The following is a 17,748-nucleotide window of genomic DNA, read 5'->3' as shown; positions in this document are numbered from 1 at the left end:
AGAGACACACACAATGTGGTCCAGAAAACAATTAGTGTGCTTAAGCAGCGCTTCAGATGTCAGGACCACTCAGGAGGGGAGCTACAATACAACCCTGAGCAAGTAGCTAAATTTGTGGTCATGTGCTCCATGCTGCACAACCTGGCTATCAGGAGAGGACAAGAATTGCTAGAAGGAATTGATGCTCCACCTCAGGAGAGAGAGGAAGAGGACAATGAGCGTCTGGACGCTGACCTAAGGCCAGACAATCAGGCTGGCTGTGCAACCATGCCCACAACCCCCTCCAGACTGCAGGAAAAGGCCCGTGGTGGCTACATAGCTGCAAGAATCTTAAGTGAGGAGCTGATATCTGAACGATTTGCCTGAAAGAACGTTGCTGTGAGTGTGCAGCTCAGACATCAATGGTGCCCATCACCTTGGTGTCAGTTAAAAGTTACGTTGATTGAAGTTTAAGGAATCACCAGTGTGCAACGGTCCAGCTACCTGAGACAATGTGCAACAAGGTTATGTTCAATAAAAAAAAATTATACCAACATTGGTCTGAAATATCATGGGCAAAAACCCCCAACCCCCACCCGCACCCAACTTTTTCCACCATTGACATCAATCAAATGTTCAACACAGAATACAAAAGCAAAGCAGGAGGGTGGTCCCTTCCCCCCATACATTACAGCAAATTGCACACACGCAGATGGAGATATAACACAGCCATCATCTGCGGACATGCACCTCACTTACCGTCGCCCCTCTTCTTCTTCTCCCCACCTCTACCCCTTCCCCTCCTTGCTCCATGCCGCCTGACTGAAGAGCTCCTCAGGCAGTGCCTCATTGGGGGGGATGAAGGCAGAGGCGGTGGTTGCACAGGTACGGGAGCGGGGGGGGGGGGGTGCCGAGGGGGGAACATTCTCTGATGCAGAAGCAGGATCTTGGTCCTGTCTCTCGTCTGTCGTTCGCAGTGGTGATGCGGAACCTAGGGGTTGGGTGCCGTGCTCTGGGACCACTGGGTGGCTGGTGTTCCTGGCTATCGTCTTCAGGGCCTCCGCCATCCACGGAATGTACTCAGTCATGGTGGCTAGCTGTCGGGATATGGCACCCAGTGCATCGAGGAGATGGTCACCAATGTCGACAGTTCTCCTAGACAAGTCTGCCATCTCTCCGCTCTCATGTTGCGTCGTGGACCAGACCTGCCGCGTCCACGAATCCTCCGCGGGGTCGGTGCCATCCTGGGGACAAATGGGGTGCCCTGTGGCGAGGTGCTTGGGGCCGATACCTCCAGAGTGGAGCTGGGAATGACTGGAGGACCACTAGATGTCCTTGGGATGGAATGGCTTCTGGTGTGTGGTGATGCAGGTTCCTCAAAGTTCACGCTCTCATCCGTAGAGAGCAGATCCAATGGATTGACGGGTGAGAATCAGACCTCCTCAGCAGATGTAGGATCGTCCGCCGAGTCCGGCCCCGCGCCCCCACCTTCTGGCCTCTGTGGTCTTGCCTGGGGCCGTGCTGCTGTCTGAGCTGCAAAACACAAATTAGGTTATTACAGGAGAAGGGCGTGCTAAGGTCACAAGATGAATCCAGTGCTACACACAGCATATGCATGACAAAAGCATCAAGATCACAGACATCACATTTCATGACCATCAACACATGGTACATTGCAATGATTTTCATTCGGCGAGCATTATTTCTAGGACAATTTTAAAAATCATCTATCGTATTTGATTGTTCGGATATGAGTGGGTGTGCCATCTATTGACTTTACATCACGCAATGGTGTAAGCTTTACTCATGTGGCATCACCTCAGGGTCTGCAGCTCCATGCGTGGCCATCCGGGGGTGCTTCCCCACAAGTGTGAGCACCCGCTCCTCCATCTCAGTGATGTCGCTGGGGACTGGTGGCACCCCCACCCGTTCGCCTCTGCATGGACCTCATCGTCGAGAGCTTCTTCGGTAAAAGGCGACAGGACGACATGGCGTACGATCATTGCATGATATCATTGCTAGGTACTGTCACAGAGACTGATACAACACATAACCGACAGATGTAATCATGATTATTATGATAATTATCATTCTTTACCGAAAGACGTGCACCGTGACCACAGGCTTTGAGTACAACATTCCTGGTAAAAGTGAAAGACCTCACATCTGCTGATAGTCACTCATGACTGTTACAAATCAAATTCTCTAAATACATAATACATGTAAATAAATGTAATACTTACTCTTGCGGATCCCACAAGGTCATTCCATTGTTTGTGACATTGGTTGCCCTCATGCACCTTGTTGGTCGCCGATGAGACCATCTCTGCTATCTCGGCCCATATCTTCTGGTAGGCCTTTGAGGTGGGTTTCCATGCCCTCCCTGGGTCAATTCACCCCAGCGTGCCTCGACCTTCTGCAGGAGGGAGGCATTTGCCTCGTCCGAGAACCTCCTCGCTCTTTTGCGCTCTCCAATGTGCTCCTCTTCCAGCTCACTGCTCTCACCAGCATCAGTCTCCACAACGTGCTGTGACGCCTCCTCCTCTCCCTCCATTATAGGCCAAATTCGGGCAAATACGTGACTGGTACCAGCTAATTTTTGTTTCCCTATTTGCTCTAAAGCTTCCTCCTTCCTCCCAAAACAGCCACGTCACACCCACACATGCCTTCAGTTCCTCTCAGCTCTCTTTCTCTCTGTCTCCACTTCTTCGCATGTCATGATGACCCTTGACCTCCTGAATCGTGGGATCAAGCGTTACTATGCCATTGCTAAGGACGGGGACACTTTATGGCAGAAGGTCAGAGAGATTTAACGGTACCAGCCATTTCATATCGTTCGTGGTAACGCTCAATTTCAAAAGTGGAGACTGTGGGCTTTGAGAGTGGGCAAGAAGCCAGCGATCTGAAAACCAATTTTTACCACCCACTCTCCCCATAATTCCTGACCTCCCCCCACCCAAGTTCCTGACTATCTTCCCCTGAATTACTGACCTCGTCCCCCCCCCAAGTTTCTGACTTCCTCCCCCGCCCAAGTTCCTGACCTTCCCTACCCCCGGGTTCCTGACCTTCTCTCCCCACCCATTTCCTCCCCTCCTCCATATTCCAGACTTCCTCCCCCCAATAAGTATATGATACCCACCCCCCCTCCCTGCATAGATGGAGCATAGTGTGTCGGTCAAAGATTGTTAACAGGTTTATTGGATATGAAGTGAATAGTGAGTGTCATGACTGCCGAATTTCGTCCAGTCCAATGATGTCACTTGCCACACCTGCACCGAGCTTTACGAGAAATCAACCAGGTCTAGGGGGTGGAGAGGGAGTGGTACGCGTGTAAAGGGGATGTGGTTGGAAGAATGTGATCCCTCTTATCATCTGGATCACGTTCTCACTCGCATCCGCCTTTAGACCTGGATCATGTTCTTCCTCCATTGCCATTGTACTCTATTGTATTCTTCACACTCCTGTCTCCCCCCCCAAATTCCTGATCTTCTCTTTCTCCGAGATTTAAAAGAGGGACAGATAAAACAGCTAGCCTGACTTCAGTAATCGGGGAAATGTTAGAATCTATTATTAAGGACGTGGTAACAGGGCACTTAGAAAAGAATAATAGGATTGGGCAGAGTCAACACGGATTTATGAAAGGGAAATCTCGCATAATAGATAAGGGGGAGCCAGTGGATGTGGTGTATTTGGATTTTCAGAAGGCATTTGATAAGGTGTCACACAAGAGGTTATTAAACAAAATTGGGGCTCATGGGATTGAGGGTAATATACTAACATGGATTGAGGATTGGTTTTAATGGACAGAAAACAGAGGGCTAGAAATTCTGGAAATACCGCTATGACCGTTTTTTGGACGGTATTTAAGGATGTAGATTTTTTTTTACCGCTGGAATACTGCTATTGCTGGAGGCAGCAAAATTCGCCAAACGGTGACCGGCGGTAGCGGTAGCAGTAAAATATGACCTTGCACGATGGAATTTGTGCGCTGGAGCCGAATTCAGTGTTATGAAAAGAAACGGTCCTTCTGTGCATGCATAAAAAAATTTTTCGGCCGTTTTGTTTCCCGGATTTTTTTCTCCCCGCTATTCTGGTCAGGTGTCAGGGTGCACCTGCGCATATGCAGTACATCCAGCTCTCAATCATCGATTTTTCAGACACAGGAGAAGATGCAGCACGTTGACCAGAGCGGGCAGAGGGCCCGAAAATGTAGTTGTGATGCAAATGAGGCACTTATAACAGCCATTGAGAGTAGATGGGGGGGGGGGGGGGAATTTAATTGGAGGGGTTGAGGTAAACCCCCCAAACCCCCCCCCCCTCCCCCGACCTGTTATAAAAGATTTTGGACCGCTCTTGCTTAGGAGGTGTCCTCAGCGGATGCCATTCTCAGGGACTACCAACAATGCAGTGCAGGAAAAGGTGGAATGACCATTGCAGGATCATGAGAGTAAATAATATTTTTATTCATGCACTCCTTGATTACTTAAATTGTAAATCTGACACATGTTGCTGTAGGTAGGCTTAGAATTGCACCTTATTTGCCATTAATGATCTTTACACATTATTAAGATTGCTTTCTGAGATATTAAAAGATGTTTCTGCACTTTGATATCTTCCTCATGAACCACGTGCAGCTTCCAGGGCTATTAAACAGAGGACCGTATTAAATGTACACAGTATGGTATAAGTGCTTGATATCTGTGTGTGCCACAAGAGCAGAAGGGCCCTCTGGTAATCATTCCTATTGTCATTTTTGCCGAAAAAGCTGTCACACAATCAGCACGAGCAGCGATGGACAGGCAGTGGTCCACCCAATACGTATCCCTTGACTGACCTGGAGGAATGCGTGGCAAGCTTAATCGGTGCCCAAGGAGATCAACTACCCATGTGGGTGCTGAGCCCATGGTCGGAACTGATGGTAAGTCCAGCAATATCCCCGGGCTGGGTTGGGGCAATGTGATGTAGTGTCTGTGGACTAGGGTTGGGGCAATGTGATGCAGTATCTCTCGACGACATATAATGCAGTAGTGGTGGTTCTTCAAATAAGCCTGTGCTATGTGACCTTACTCATGTCACCCTTCCTCCTCCCCTGCTGCTAACCACTCTTGTTATTTTCTATTTTGCAGATGAGGATTCTGAGGCACCACATCGTCCTATGCAAGCCTCTACCTCAACCCATCATGTGTGGGTCAAAGAGGAAGATGAGGGGAGCGCTTAGGTCCCTTCACAGGAAGCTGTTGCTGGGGGGGGGGGGGGGGGTGGTGGTGTTATTGGTGGGGTTGGAGGGGGTGGAGGAGGTACTGTGTGTGGAGGATGTGCTGGGTGTGGAGGGTGTGGAGGGGTTGAGGGTTTGCTGGGGGTGGAGGGGGTGCTGGGATGGAGGGGGTGGAGGGGGTGCTGGAGGTGGAGGGTGTGCTGGGGGTGGAGGGCGTGCTGGAGGTGGAGGGTGTAGATGGGTGGAGGGTGTGCTGGGGGTGGAGGGTGTGGAGGGGTGGAGGGGGTGCTGCAGGTGGAGGGGGTGGAGGCGATGCTGGGCTGGAGAGTGTGCTGAGGTGGAGGGGTGCTGGGGTGGAGGGGGTGCTGGGGTGGAGGGGGTGCTGGGCTGGAGGGGGTGCTGGGGATGGAGGGTGTGCTGGGGTTGGAGGGGGTGCTGGGCTGGAGGGGGTGCTGGGGATGGAGGGTGTGCTGGGGTTGGAGGGGGTGCTGGGGTGGAGGGGGTGCTGGGGTGGAGGGGGTGCTGGGCTGGAGGGGGTGCTGTGGGTGGAGGGTGTGCTGGGGTTGGAGGGGGTGCTGGGGTGGAGGGGGTGCTCGGGTGGAGGGGGTGCTGGGGATGGAGGGTGTGCTGCGGGTGGAGGGGATTGAGGGGGTGCTGAGGATGGAGGGGGTGCTGGGGATGGAGGGGATGGAGAGGGTGCTGGGTGGAGGTGGTGTTGCAGGTAGAGGGGATGGAGGGGGTGGAGGGGATGGAGGGGGCGCTGGGGTGGAGGGGTGCTGGGGTGGAGGGGATGGAGGGGGTGCTGGGGTGGAGGGGTGCTGGGGTGGAGGGGGTGCTGCGGGTGGAGGGGATGGAGGGGGTGCTGCGGGTGGAGGGGTGCTGGGGTGGAGGGGATGGAGGGGGTGCTGGGTGGAGGGGGTGCTGGGGATGGAGGGGGTGCTGCGGGTGGAGGGGTGCTGGGGTGGAGGGGTGCTGCGGGTGGAGGGGATGGAGGGGGTGCTGCGGGTGGAGGGGTGCTGGGGTGGAGGGGATGGAGGGGGTGCTGGGGATGGAGGGGGTGCTGGGGATGGAGGAGGTGCTGCGGGTGGAGGGGGATGGAGGGGGTGTTGGGGTGGAGGGGTGCTGGGGTGGAGGGGATGGAGGGGGTGCTGGGTGGAGCGGGTGCTGGGGATGGAGGGGGTGCTGCGGGTGGAGGGGGATGGAGGGGGTGTTGGGGTGGAGGGGTGCTGGGGTGGAGGGGATGCTGGGGTGGAGGGGTGCTGGGGTGGAGGGTGTGGTGCGGGCGGAGGGGATGGAGGGGGTGCTGCGGGTGGAGGGTTGCTGGTGTGGAGGGGATGGAGGGGGTGCTGCGGGTGGAGGGGTGCTGGGGTGGAGGGGATGGAGGGGGTGCTGCGGGTTGAGGGGTGCTGGGGTGGAGGGGGTGCTGCGGGTGGAGGGGATGGAGGGGGTGCTGGGTGGAGGAGGTGCTGGGGGTATTGGGTTGGCAATGTAGTCAGCACATCTTTTAGCTGCGGCCACAAGTTTCTTGGAGGAAGCCACATTTACAGGCTTTGTCTCATCCGAGGCAGCAGGTCCAAGTTGTGTGCAGTAACACAGCCCCAGGGTAGAACCCTGTATGCTGTCTCTGCGGAGGTTGAGTCGGCAAAGCCGGTCTGCTGAAAGACAGGTCGGTGCACACTTGGACATGGTAAGACTGTCATGGGAGAACAGCGAACTCAGTCGAGAGCTCCTTCAAGCCCTGGGTGGCATTTTCGGCAACATCACCGCACAATCTGCGACACAATCTGCGGACATATCGCAGATTGCAGCTGCGATCCGGGAGAACACCGAGGCTGTCAATGCCTTTGGCCCGCAGTCCCCTGCGTAATACCACCCAGACTGACAGCACCTGTGTGTGGGGAGGCAGAACAAGAGCCTTCCAACTCAGAAACCAGGCTTTCCATAACCGAGCTTTTCCAGGGGGTCCAATGGCGTCTCCATTATCTCTCTGCCAACAACAGCACCGCCCTGCGCGCCTTGCTGCACACCGTCTGGTTCCCAACACGGGGAGGAGTCGGGGCAAGAAGCCAGGGGGAGGGATTAAGATCAGGGGCGGAATGGTGGCCACAGATAAATAGAAATTTGGTGCGGGGGGCGGTGGGGTGGCAGTGTTGTTGCTGTTTGTTTTGGTTATTTTATAAAAGTTTTACACTTGTTTCAAGTAAAACATTTATTTAAGTTTCACAATTAAAGTTTACCAAGTTTCAACAATGTACAAATGTTTTATAAATGTAACAATGTATTATGAATTCTTTTGTTCTACTTATCAATTCTTGTTCAGTGGCTCATTTGTAGAATAAGAGGGGGAATAGTCAACATGGTGGGGTAGAGTGGGCAGGCAAAGGTGAAACGTGCCGATCACTGTTCAAGCAAAGCGTTGATTTATGAGCTGATGACATAAGACTTGTGCAGTGGCGAAAGCTCCACGAGACCTCCCCTGTTGTGGTGGTGAGGATGGTGACATAGGTTCATCACCAGGCACCTCGTCCTCCTCTTCCTCCTCCTCCCCTCTCTCCTCAGGTGGTCCTGCAATCCCAAGTGGCAATTCCTGTCCCCTCATGATGGCTCAGTTGTGTAGCATGCAGTACACCACAATGAACTCAGAGACCTGCTGATGGGGAGTATTGCAGGCTGCCTCCAGAGTGGTCTGGGCTTCAGCACTCCAATTGTCTTTTTGACGATGTTGCATGTGGCTATATGGCTGTTAATGTCGTGATGCTCGGCTTCTGTCTGAGGGTTCCGGAGGGGGACCATGAGCCAGGTGGCGAGGCCGTAAACTTTGTCCCCCAGCACCCACCTCTGGCCTTGTGGCTGACACTCAAACAGATTACAGACACTGCTCTCACGCAAAATGAAAACATCATGGATGCTCCCTGGAAACTGGGCATTGACTGCCATGTGGGACTGAGTATGGTCGCAGATGATCTGTATGTTCAGCAAGTGGAATCCCTTTCGATTTCGGTAAAACTCTGGCTCCTGTAAACATAGAAACATAGAAAATAGGTGCAGGTGCAGGCCATTCGGCTCCTCGAGCCTGCACCGCCATTCAATATGATCATGGCTGATCATGCAACCTCAGTACCCCACCCCTGCCTTCTCTCCATATCCCCTGATCCCTTTAGCCATAAGGGCCACATCAAACTCTCTTTTGAATATGTCCAACGAACTGAACTCAACAATTTTCTGTGGCAGAGAATTCCACAGGTTCACAACTCTCTGGGTGAAAATGTTTCTCCTCATCTCGGTCCTATGTGGCTTACCCCTTATCCTTAGATTCTGTCCCCTGGTTCTGGACTTCCCCAACATCGGGAACATTCTTCCAGCATCTAACCTGTCCAGTTCCGTCAAAATTTTATACGTTTCTATGAGATCCCCTCTCATTCTTCTAAATTCCAGTGAGTCTAAGCCTTGCCGATCCAATCTTTCCTCATATGTCAGTCCTGCCATCCTGGGAATCAGTCTGGTGAACCTTCGCTGCACTCCCTCAATAGCAAGAACGTCCTTCCTCAGATTAGAAGACCAAATACTCAAGGTGTGGTCTCACCAAGGCCCTGTACAACTGCAGCAAGACCTCCCTGCTCCTATACTCAAATCCCCTCACTATCAAGGCCAGCATGCCATTTGCTTTCTTTACTGCCTGTTGTACCTGCATGCCTACCTTCAATGACTGATGTACCATGACAGCCAGGTCTCGTTGCACCTCCCCTTTTACTAATCTGTCACCATTCAGATAATAATCTGCTTTCTTGTTTTTGCCACCAAAGTGGATAACCTCACATTTATCCACATTATACTGCATTTACCCATTCACCTAACCTGTCCAAGTCCCCCTGCAGCCTCTTAGCATCCTCCTCGCAGCTCGCACTGCCACCCAGCTTAGTGTCATCTGCAAACTTGGAGATATTACATTCAATTCCTTCATCTAAATCATTCATGTATATTGTAAATAGCTGGGGTCCCAGCACTGATCCCTGCGGCACCCCACTAGTCACTGCCGACCATTCTGAAAGGGACCTATTTATTCCCACTTTTTGCTTCCTGTCTGACAACCATTTCTCTTTCCACGTCAATACATTATCCCCAATACCATGTGCCTTAATTTTGCGCACTTATCTCTTGTTTGGGACCTTGTCAAAAGCGTTTTGAAAGTCCAAATACACCACATCCACTGGTTCTCCCCTGTCCACTCTACTAGTTACATCCTCAAAAAACTCTAGAAGATTTGTCAAGCATGATTTCCCTTTCATAAATCCATGCTGACTTGGACCGATCCTGTCACTGCTTTCCAAATGCGCTGCTATTACATCTTTAAGAATTGACTCCAGCATTTTCCCTACCACCGATGTCAGGCTAACCAGTCTATAATTCCGTGTTTTCTCTCTCCCTCCTTTTTTAAAAAGTGGTGTTACATTAACTACCCTCCAATCCATAGGAACTGATCCAGAGTCCATGGAATGTTGGAAAATGACCACCAATGCATCCACTATTTCTAGGGCCACTTCCTTAAGTACTCTGGGATGCAGTCTATCAGGCCCTGGGGATTTATCGGCCTTCAGTCCCTTCAATTTCCCTAACACCATTTCCTGACTAATATGGATTTCCCTCAGTTCCCCCTTCTCGCTAGACCCTCGGTCCCCTAGTATTTTCAGGAGATTATTCGTGTCTTCCTTAGTGAAGCCAGAACCAAAGTATTTGTTCAATTGGTCTGCCATTTCCTTGTTTCCCTTTAAGAATTCACATGATTCTGACTGCAAGGGACCTACATTAGTCTTCAATAAACTATTTCACTTCACATATCTATAGAAGCTTTTGCAGTCAGTTTTTATGTTCCCTGCAAGCTTACTCTCATACTATATTTTCCCCCTCCTAATTAAACCCTTTGTCCTCCTCTGCTGAATTCTAAAATTCTCCCAGTCCTCAGGTTTGCTGCTTTTTCTGGCCAATGTTTTGCCTCTTCCTTGGAAGAAACACTTTCCCTAATTTCCCTTGTTAGCCACGGTTGAGCCACCTTCCCTTTTTTATTTTTACGCCACACAGGGATGTACAGTAGTTGTAGTTCATCCATGTGATCTTTAAATGTCTGCCATTGCCTATCCACCGTCAACCCTTTAAGTATCATTTGCCAGTCTATCATTAGCCAATTCACGTCTCATACTGTCGAAGTTTCCTTTCTTTAAGTTCAGGACCCTAGTCTCTGAATTAATTGTGTCACTCTCCATCTTAATGAAGAATTCTAACATATTATGGTCACTCTTCCCCAAGGGGCCTCGCATGACCAGATTGCTAATTAATCCTCTCCAGTCCAGGATGACCTGCTCTCTCATTGGTTCCTCGACATATTGGTCCAGAAAACCATCCCTTTTCCACTCCAGGAACTCCTCCTCCACAGTGTTGCTACCAGTTTGGTTAGCCCAATCAATATGTAAATTAAAGTCACCCCATGATAACTGCTATACCCTTATTGCACGCGTCCCTAATTTCCTGTTTAATGCTGTCCCCAATGTCTCTACTATTGTTTGGTGGTCTGTACACAAATCCCACTAACGTTTTCTGCCCTTTGGTGTTTTGCAGCTCTAACCATATAGATTCCACATCATCCATGCTAATGTCCTTCCTTACTATTGCATTAATCTCCTCTTTAACCAGTAACGCTACCCCACCTCCTTTTCCCTCCTGTCTATCCTTCTTGAATATTGAATACCCTGGATATTGAGTTCCCAGCCTTGGTTACCCTGGAGCCATGTCTCCGTAATCCCAATTACATCATATCCGTTAACAGTTATCTGCGCAGTCAATTCATCCACCTTATTACGAATGCTCCTCGCTTTGAGACTCAGAGCCTTCAGGCTTGTTTTTTTAACACTCTTTGTCCTTTTAGAATTATGTTGTAATGTGGCCCTTTTTGATTTTTTCCCAATGATTTCTCTGCTCTCCACTCTTGTTTTTCTCCTTCCTACCTTTTACTTCTGCCCTCTTTTACTTCCCTCTGCCTCCCTGCATTGATTCCCATCCCCCTGCCATATTAGTTTAACCCCTTGCCAACAGCACTAGCAAACACTCTGCCTAGGACATCAGTTCCAGTCCTGCCCAGGTGCAGACCGTCCGGTTTGTACTGGTCCTACCTCCCCCAGAACTGGTTCCAATGTCCCAGGAATTTGATTCCCTCCCCCTTGCACCATTCGTCAAGCCACGTATTCATCTGAGCTATCCTGTAATTCCTACTCTGACTAGCATGTGGCACTGGTAGCAATCCTGAGATTACTACCTTTGAGGTCCTACTTTTTAATTTAACTCCTAGCTCCCTAAATTCAGCTTGTAGGACCTCATCCCGTTTTTTACCTATATTGTTGGTACCTATATGCACTACGACAGCTAGCTGTTCAACCTCCCCCTCCAGAATGCGCTGCAGCCGCTTCGAGACATCCTTAACCCTTGCACCAGGGAGGCAACATACCATCCTGGAGTCTCGTTTGCAGCCGTAGAAATGCCTATCTATTCCCCTTAAATAGAATCCCCTATCACTATAGCTCTCCCACTCTTTTTCCTGCCATCCTGTGCAGCAGAGTGACCCCTGATGCCATGGACTTGGCTGCTGCTGCCTTCCCCTGATGAGTCATCCCCCTCAACAGTATCCAAAACCATGTATCTGTTTTGGAGGGAGGTGACTGCAGGGGACCCCTGCACTACTTGCCTTCCCTTGCTCTTCCTGATGGTCACCCATTCCTCATCTGGCTTGCAACCTTTACCTGCGGTGTGACCAACTCACTAAATGTGCTATTCATGACATCCTCAGCATCGTGGATGCTCCAGAGTGAATCCATGCGCAGCTCCAGTGCTGCAATGCGGTCTGTCAGGAAACATAGAAACATAGAAAATAGGTGCAGGAGTAAGCCATTCGGCCCTTCGAGCCTGCACCGCCATTCAATAAGATCATGGCTGATCATTCACCTCAGTACCCCTTTGCTGCTTTCTTTCCATACCCCTTGACCCCTTTAGCCGCAAGGGCCATATCTAACTCTCTCTTGAATATATCCAATGAACTGGCATCAACAACTCTCTGCGGTAGGGAATTCCACAGGCTAACAAGTTTCTCCTCATCTCAGTCCTAAATGGCTTACCCCTTATCCTCAGACTATGTCCCTGGTTCTGGACTTCGCCAACATTGGGAACATTCTTCCTGCATCTAACCTGTCCAGTCCCATCAGAATTCTATGAGATCCCCTCTCATCCTTCTAAACTCCAGTGAATACAGGCCCAGTTGATCCAGTCTCTCCTCATATGTCAGTCCTGCCATCCCGGGAATCAGTCTGGTGAACCTTCGCTGCATCTGGATACACTTCCCGCACACATAGTAGTCAGGGACACTGGTCGTGTCCCTAATTTCCCACATAGCACAGGAGGAGCATGACACAGGTCTGGGCTCTCCTGCCATGACTTAATCCTTAGATTAACTTAATTTGTAACAATGCCAAAGGTTTCTTACTGCTAAGAAAAATAAAAGATCAAATATTCACTAACCAGCCAATCACTTACACGCTTGGCTGTGACGTCCCACTTCGATTTCTTCTTACTTCTTTGTTTACCTTCTGCCCCTGCCCCATACCAGCTAGCCTCCTCCGACTCTCGGGCCCTTATAGGCTGCTCGACTGCCCGAACTCCTGCTCCTGTGGCCGCCTCCTCCGACTCTCATGCCTTTATAGGCCGCTCGACTGCCGAACTCCCGCTCCTGTGGCCGCCTCCTCCGACTCTCGGGCCTTTATAAGCTGCTCGACTGCCTGAACTCCCGCTCCTGTGGCCTCCTCCTCTAACTCTCGGGCCTTTATAGGCTGCTCGACTGCCCGAACTCCCATCCTGTGGCCGCCTCCTCCGACTCTCGGGCCTTTATAAGCTGCTCGACTGCCCGAACTCCCGCTCCTGTGCTTGCAGGGTGGTGTGCATACAGTCAATGGCATCCAGAACCTTGGGGAAGCCAGCAATTTGTGCAAAACCCACAGCCCTCTCATTCTGTGCCTCCCTGGTCACTGGAAACATTCTAAAATCCATCCTGCGTGCGTACAGTGCAGTAGTCACCTGGCGAATGCAGCTATGTATAGCGAACTGCGAGATGCAGCATATGTGCCCTGCTGATGCCTGAAAGGAGCCGGAGGCATAGAAGGCAAGTGCCGCAGTCACCTTCACCTCGACGGGCAGTGCAGTCCTGGTGCCGCTGGTAGGCTGTAGATCTGCCTTTATGAGCTGACATATCTCTGTGACCACCTCTTTTCGAAAGCGCAGCCTTTGAATGCACTGTACCTCAGACAACTGCAGGTATGAGCACTGTTTCCTGAAAACTTGTGGGGGTAAGGCCTCCTCCCCATATGTCTACGAGCTCTTTGATTAAGCTTAGAATGCTCTTGAATAAGCCTTCTTTCACTCTATGCTGCATAGAAAAAGAAGCCACCATTAATGGTAAAGATATTATAGCCCCCATTCTTTTAAATGTCCTCAAATGTCCTCAAAATGTCCTCTAATGTGCTCAAATAGCCTCAAGTAACCTTAAAAACTATGAACTCACATAAATCTCACGAACTAAAACGAAGCCTTCTCTCAAAATCCTTTTAAGCACTGAACTTCGTTTTTCCGTTATTCAAAATGGCGTCGTTAGCGCTGGGTGCATCGTGAGTCTGAGCAAGTAAGACTTGAGTTTTCACGGCGGGTGTTTTGGCCGGTGGTAAAAATGCCGGTATGGCCAAATTTCCTGCCTGTGGCGATAGCGGGGCATTGCACACCGATTGATGACATAAAAACGGTGAACAAAAAGACCGGCGGTATTTTCGCAAAACTGCTTGCAAATTTCCCGCCCTGGGCTAAATTTTGTCCGTTGCGTTTACCACGCAAAAAATGGCGATAAAACGGCAGTAAATGGGTGGAACCTGCCGAATTTCTAGCCCTTGCGAGTAGGAAGAAATGGCTCATTTTCGGGTTGGCAGACTGTAACTAGTGGGGTACCGCAAGGATCAGTGCTTGGCCCTCAGCTATTCACAATCTATATCAATGATTTAGATGAGAGGACCAAATGTAATATATCCAAGTTTGCTGATGATACAAAGCTTGGTGGAAATGTAAGTTGTGAGGAGGATGCAAAGAGACTTCAAGGGGATGTAGACAGGCTAAGTGAATGGGCAAGAACATGGCAAATGGAATATAATGTGGAGAAATGTGAAGTTATCCACATTGGTAGGAAAAATAGAAAAGCAGAGTATTTTTTAAATGGTGAAAGATTGGGAAATGTTGGTGTTCAGAAGGACTTGGGTGTCCTTGTACACAAATCACTGAAAGTTAACATGCAGGTACAGCCAGCAATTAAGAAAGCAAATGGTATGCTGACTTTTATTACAATAGGATTTGAGTATAAGAGTAAAGTGGGCTGATGTTTGGCTCCTCCCCCTTCCATTTTTCACCCCGGAACGGCAGTAATGGTGGCAGTGAGGCGCTTTGGCCGGGCGGTCAGCCTCCAGCGACCCACAGCGATCCTCGTATCTGGTTTTGTGGCAGTGCGGAGCAACACTGCCCGGATTGGCTGCACCGGTGTGCAACACAGCTGGTTGAGACAATGGCGCGAGCTTTGACTCTATCCCGACCCGTATGCCCCGAAGCGCGCCCTGCAGTGAACACCTGGGAAATCAGGCGTTGCAACGATACCAACAGCGGAGAGGAAAGTAATGGACTCCTAAGGTAAGTGTCATTGTTTTTTCTTTTAATTTCTTTTGCGATTTGTGTTGTGGTGGTGTGGGCAATGTTTTGTACATGTTTTTGTGGCTTTTTTAGGGTACTTTTGTTTCTCCCCAGGCGTCTCTTGGAGCGCTCCCAATCCCGGCTCTTTAATTCAGGTGTTTCCCATGCTCGCACTCAAGAGAGGTGTATAACACCTCTTGCTTTTTGAAATTTTGGAATTCGCTGCCCCAGAGGGCTCTTGATGCTCAGTCGTTGATTATATTCAAGACAGAGATCGATAGATTTTTGAATATTAAGGGAATGAAGGGATATGGGGATAGTGCAGGAAAGTGAAGTTGAGGTCGAAGATCAGCCATGATCTTATTGAATGGTGGAGGAGGCTCAAGGGGCCGAATGGCCTACTCCTGCTCCTATTTCTTATGTTCTTATGTTCCTGACCTCCTCTCTTCTCCTCTCTTCCCACTTCGATTCTCTCTCTCCCTTCAATCCTCTCTCTCCACTCCTCTTTCTCTCCTTTCCTCTCTTTCACCTCCGTCTCTCTCTCTCTCTCTCTCTCCCTTCCTCTCACTCCCCCTTCGATCTGCTCTCTCTCCCCTCCTCCAATCTTCTCTCTCCCCTCTCCGCTCCCCTCTGATCTCCTCTCTTTCCCTGTTCGATCCATTCTCTTCCCCCTCTGATTCCCTCTTTCTCTCTCTCCTCCTGTCTACCCACTCCGATTCCCTCTTCTCTCTCCCCCTCTGATCCTCTCTTCCCCCCACCACCGATTCTCTCTCTTTCTCTCCCCCTCCCCGGTTCCCTTTCTTTCTCCCCTTTCATTCCTCTCTCATTCCCCCCTGCCCCCGCCACCAACCGATCCAGTGACCTTCTCCTTACAGAGCCAAGGAAAGTGTGGCCTATTGTACATGCGCAGTCTCGGTAAACAGCGCGCATTCGCAGAAGGGGATCAGATGCGCATGTGTGCCTCCGGGGTACCGCGCGCATGTGCAGAAAGCCGCAAAAATGTTCATACAGATAATCACTCTGCAAAATATTATTTTTTCACTTGAGAGCAAAACAAATGTATTACTCACCAACCAATCACCAACCTGCTGTCCTGTGACATCGTCGGGTCTGGGAGTTGTTTACCCCAACCGAATGGACACGACTGGAAACTCTCAAACTTTTTGAAATTCGGTTTTGGTATCTTAGTTAGTTATCTTTGGTCCTTGACTTATTTTAATCTAGATTTATTCATAAGTAATCTTTTAGTCTGTTTTAATATCTTTTTGCTTGTTCTCCTTTTTATACAATAACTTGCACTAAACGCTAAAACACTGAACAATATTTTAAATACCTACCGCCTCAAACTTACAAAAGCATTACAAGTATTAGAGGCAAAAAGAAACACCGAGTTACTACTCTCACCACATTCTAAACTTCCCACTCTGTTCACAATCCACTAAGTTCACGTTGCAATTTCTGGTTATACTCTGTGATATCTTCTTTACAACATCATAAACACACACATACACCTGACAGGAACCTGTCATGTGACCTTGTCACATGATCCTTTCATTATAGACATCAGGAGTTACAATATCTCAGTAGTCCACTAGGGAGCTCTATATTATACACTCATTAAGGTGTGATGTAATGTTGGGCAGTGGAACACGTTCCTATTCTGCAGAGTGTTTAGAACCCTTGCTGAGACATATTTAGATGCAGTTTAAATGTTGATTTACAATCCCCCAGTAATTTATCTTAACCTCTATCACAAAAATGTCACCACTCAATGTGTCATTTCCCCATTTTCCAATCTAACCATCCAAGCAATTTACTGCCACTTAATACTGAATGTCTAGGCAGTTACAGCTGTGAATCCACAATAACTATGAACTGAGTTGATACTGATAAAAAGATCCTTACAGTTAAGAAAAGAAGGAGACTTTCATTCTATTGGACTGAACTGTGCTCAAACCTGGTCCGAGAGAGCAGCATGTTAACTACTGCACCACTCATTTATCCAGGAGATGGGAATTTACTGCAGAACGCTACATATAAACCTTGTGGTGATCAACTGAACATCTTTTGTAACATTACACTTAGTATCAAGTGTTATCAAGGTGTTTGTTAAATCTCTTTGTTAGAACAGACAGGAATAACAAAACACTGGAGAATGATAAACTCAATATGCACACTGCATATCAATTGTAAAACTGGAATACCTTCATTGGGTGGAGGCAATTGTTTGGTAAGAAGATATATATCATCACAGCTTGGGAAAGGTGAAGACAATAGCCATCTGTGTGAAGTTGGCAAGAAGAAAAGTTTCAGTTACACCTACTTGAAGCAGAGAAAAAAAAAAATTGCTTTTGTATTCTCCCTTTGTTCTGCATGCATAAAAAACAGCAGCAGAAGTAATAGCAAATTTATCATCATCAAATTGATAGGATTTTACACTTAGACAAACCATCACATCCATTAATTAGTATGAAAAGACATAACTCACATAGCACTCATCATAGTACAGGAAAACTTTGCAAAATTGCATCGCAATTTAGTTTTGTTTATTTAAAGTCACTTGTTTTCATCTCTTTCTGACAGGCAATTTGCCCAAAGTGAACTGCTGTTACAGCCTGACTGTGTTTATTACGAAATAAAGGTAATCTGTTAGTTACATGAGAGGCTAGCTGCTTGATGAAAAATGTCCTTCATGCTTAAGTCATTGAGGCTTATTTTACTTACTTTAACAAATAAGCCATTCTCTTTTCCATGCATGGTGCATGCCAAAAGTAGATGCGTGATAGATTGGATAAGGAAGC

This window comes from Pristiophorus japonicus, chromosome 2 (genome assembly GCF_044704955.1).
Source record: "Pristiophorus japonicus isolate sPriJap1 chromosome 2, sPriJap1.hap1, whole genome shotgun sequence".
NCBI classification, from domain to species: domain Eukaryota; kingdom Metazoa; phylum Chordata; class Chondrichthyes; family Pristiophoridae; genus Pristiophorus; species Pristiophorus japonicus.
The sequence above is the reverse complement of the archived record's forward strand: the minus strand, read 5'-3'. Positions refer to the sequence as shown.